Source organism: Simochromis diagramma, unplaced genomic scaffold (genome assembly GCF_900408965.1).
Source record: "Simochromis diagramma unplaced genomic scaffold, fSimDia1.1 OVJJ01000433.1, whole genome shotgun sequence".
NCBI lineage: Eukaryota > Metazoa > Chordata > Actinopteri > Cichliformes > Cichlidae > Simochromis > Simochromis diagramma.
The window spans coordinates 1,195,256-1,199,265 of record NW_024387031.1 but is presented as its reverse complement, the minus strand read 5'-3'; the positions used below and the strand labels follow the sequence as shown (position 1 = coordinate 1,199,265).

The window sequence follows — 4,010 nt, the reverse complement described above, 5'->3', positions numbered from 1 at the left end:
CATTTTATTAACAAACAATGATTAAAACGACAAGGCTTGCTGCCACGGTGGTACCCTAGTAAAATAGCAGCTTGATAAAATAACTAAACAAAATGGTGGAGACTGGCCACTTGAAGAGGCAACCTACAGAGAGGAGTGCCCAAGGGTGCCACCAATTACTCACCCATGTAGTTCCACTGCAAAGCTCACAGTCACGCTGCAATCTAAATGGGATTCCACCTCACGTGCCTAGCCCCACAGCAAGCGGCTGTACCTCTACTAAAGCAACAAAACATAAAACAAGTCAGTAAAAGAGACAAACGAAACAAATACACCCTAAGATACAGTTCTTTGTAGTGATGGGATTTCCGGCTCTTTTTAGAGAACCGGCTCTGTCGGCTCCCAACCGGCTCTTCAGGTTGTTTTATTGCTTTAATTAATTTATTATTAACAATAATATAAAATTATGCACAAAAGGAATTACTAATGTAAAAAAGTGGTTTTATTTATATGTTTATATATAAATATATACAGTGGCCCCTAGAGACAAAACACGTACAAACTCCAAAACACATTTCTAGCGCTAACTGAACTTCAAAACAGAGCTACCTAGATCACTTAAATTACACAATTGAAAGCATATGTGTATTGTTTGTGTATTTATACACAAGCACTCATATATATTCAAATAATTAAAAAAAAAAACAAAACAGTTCATTTACCTGTTACTACCACACACCAAATCCGGTCGTTGGTACTTGCTGGCTTGTGTAGCCTCTAGGTAACAAAAGCTCAACACTGCGCCCAGCATCCTGGAGCACTTCTGTTGTCTTTTGTACGTGTTTTGGAGTTTTTACGTATTTCTGAGTTTTTATGCGATTCAGAGTTCGTACGTGTTTTGAAGTTTGCACGTGCTGCTTTGCCTCTGGGGGCCATCGTAAATATACTTTTATTTATTCACTCCACATAAAATGTAATAAATAAAACATAATACAAAAACCAACTAGTCACAGTTCAACTTTTAACTATTTAAATTTTCAGCTTTTTCCTTTTAAACAAATTTAAAGTGAAACAACACAAAACACTGCAAACCACAACACTATTAAATATAAATTAAAATATGAAAACAAAAAGAAGATGCACATTCTCTGTCATATGGGCCTGCATGAATAAACTTTCTGAATCCTTTATCATCCGCAACTGCAAGTTGCATCCGCAAGTTGTGGATGATTACTCCCGCTCTGTTCCTGTGCTACTGCGAGTGTAACTACCGCCCCTCCCCCCTCATCCCAGCGCAAAGCACAAGGCTCAGGTGTGGAGTGAAGCTGAAAAAAGTGCGGAGAGAGGATTTGCTGATTTGTTCTGTGGCAACATGGAGACCTACTTAAAGCAAGAAAATGCAATGTTCACTGTTTGCTGATTACCTGAAAAAGTGAACTAGAGAAAGAAAATCTTTGAGGGGTCAAGATTTTACCAAGTGATGATAAATTTCTGCAGAGTTGAAGCTTTTACTATGCTTTCTTATTTTTTTCAGAGTTACCCATATGGAAAATAAATAGTAAAAACTTATATGTGATTACTCATGAAAGTGGCCACTTTCATGAGTAAATCATATAAGGCTTACATGATTTACTCATGAAAGTGGCCACTTTCTCATTACTTTCATATATTGTTTTAGTAAGTATACAAAACATACAAGTTTCATTATATAATTTTTCAAGGGATCTTATATCTGTTTTCACTCTTATATGCTTTTCATACAAGTTTCACACAAGACAGATACAAACTTTATAAGATTTATATATATCTTTTCCATATGGGTAGTGAGACAGGTTGACATCGCCTATGAAACATCAGAGCTGAGAGTTAGTTAGTTTTTGCATTGAACAATGACTGAAAGTGGTGGGCTGGGGTTCCCACTTCTTTTTCCAAAGGTTGAGTGCTCTGTTACCAGCACCTATCCGCTCGGTAATTAAAATGTTTTATCTTACTTGGTTAATTGGTTCAAAGATGGAAGGTACCAAAGTTATTGTATCTGTCTGCATCATTTCTCTGAAAAACTGATTTCTTGAAGCTATGAGGTCAAATGTGAGTAAACGAATTATGATGAACAGTATTTCAGAATCAGGATACTTTATTAATCCCTATGGAAATTATGTGGGTTACAGTTGATCCAGTAGGTAGCATTAACAAAAGACAAACTAGACTATTTATCAATACAATGTGTTAAGATATGAGAAACAGCACAATATATACAAGTCACTAAGTGATAAATATTCAGGGTTGACGCATGTGATTATAAAAAAGTATCAAAATAGACAGCAACATTACAGAGTAAGAAAGCGTGTGTGCAAAAAGGATGTAATTATTGTAACTTTTACATTGTATTAGATGGAGGAATTGTACAGGGAGGAATGATTTCCTGTGCTGTTCAGTGGTGCTTTTTGGTAATCTCAGTCTCTCACTGAACATGCTCCTGTGGCTAGCCAGTATGTCATAGAGTGGGTGGGAGGTATTTTCCAACATTGTCTTTATCTTGTACAACATTCGCCTCTCTGACACCACCTTAAGGGAGTCCAGTTCCATACCCACAACATTACTGGCCTTGCGGATCAGTTTACTGAGTCTGTTGGCATCAGCAACCCTCAACCTGCTGCCCCAGCATGCAACAGCATAGAGCATAGGTGTCAAACTTTGGCCCGCGGCCAAATTACATTTGGCCCGCGAAGCCATACCAAATTATTATTAGAGCTGGCCTACTGGTATTATACAGCTAATATATATATTGTTTAGTATTAAGCTTTGCTTGTTCCATATTCAGTTTTTCAGCAAAACTTGTTTGAGTCCATAAGAAAAGATTCATTCTTAAATCTGGAGGAAGATTTTTTTTTTCAATAAATATTAGCGTTAGCCCGCGACTTTGTTCCAGTTTTGAATTTTGGCCCACTGTGTATTTGAGTTTGACACCCCTGGCATAGAGGATAGCACTAGCCACAACAAACTCATAGAAAATCCAGAGTATTGTCCTACAGATGTTGAAGGACCTCAACCGCCTCAGAAAATAGTGACGACTCTGGCCCTTCCTGTAAAGTGCAGTAGTGTTTTTAACCCAGACCAGTTTATTGTCTATGTATAGTCCAAGGTATTTGTAGTCATCCACAATGTCCACATTGACCCCGTGGTTTGGAACAGGGGTCAAGGGTTTCCTGGTCTTCCTGAAATACACAATCAATTCCTTGGTCTTTACCACGTTGAGCTGCAGATAATTCTGCTTGCATCACGTGACATAGGAGTCAACCACAGCCCGGTACGATGCATCCAACCACTGCGGAGTCATCCGGAAACTTATGACGATGGAAGATGGTCTCTGTGCAGTGCCTGAAGTCTGTGGTATAGAGGGTGAAGAGGAAGGGGGAGAGGACAGTCCCTTGTGGTGCCCCTGTGTTGCTGATTACGTTGTCAGACACACAATGTGGAAGACGCAAAGGTTGTGGCCTTCCTGTCATTTCATAAAACATTCTTTACAGTCAAGAATAATCAATAAGTTAACCCTTTAAAACTGGTCGGAGCGGGCATGCTCCGTTTTGCGTAACTATTTTTTCTCATCATCATATTTTTATTTACTTTTTCCTTTATACAAAAATAAAACAAAACAAAACAAAAACAAAAAAAACAAAACAAAAGACAAAAACAACTACCACAACAACAACAGAGAGAAAAAAAAACAAAAACAAACAAACACAAGACTGAGACATGTAAACGAAAAATTAATACAGTTTATATAATTCAGTCTACCAGTCATTTACACATTTGTCCTGACAAACTCAACCCGCCATTGGAGTGGGGCTGCCGCTGTCACTAAGGTTCTCTTCAGATCATCAGGTAAGTAATCCAATAGCGGGCGCCATATATCCAAAAAAATATCTTCATTGGCACTTAATTTTGCACTCAGTCTTTCCATTGGTAAAACTCTAAAGATTTTCCAATTGAAAAGAATACATTTTCTTGCCAAAAACAATAATTTACATAAT

The 4,010-nt window shown here is 37.8% G+C and overlaps 1 long non-coding RNA gene across 1 annotated transcript; it reads left to right on the top strand.

The window, feature by feature from the left end:
• Positions 1–1,823: 1,823 nt before the first annotated feature.
• Positions 1,824–3,186, top strand: LOC120740651. The gene is made up of 2 exons (XR_005697431.1): positions 1,824–2,663; positions 2,965–3,186. It is a non-coding gene; the product is annotated as an uncharacterized LOC120740651 (long non-coding RNA).
• The last annotated feature ends 824 nt before the right edge of the window (positions 3,187–4,010 follow it).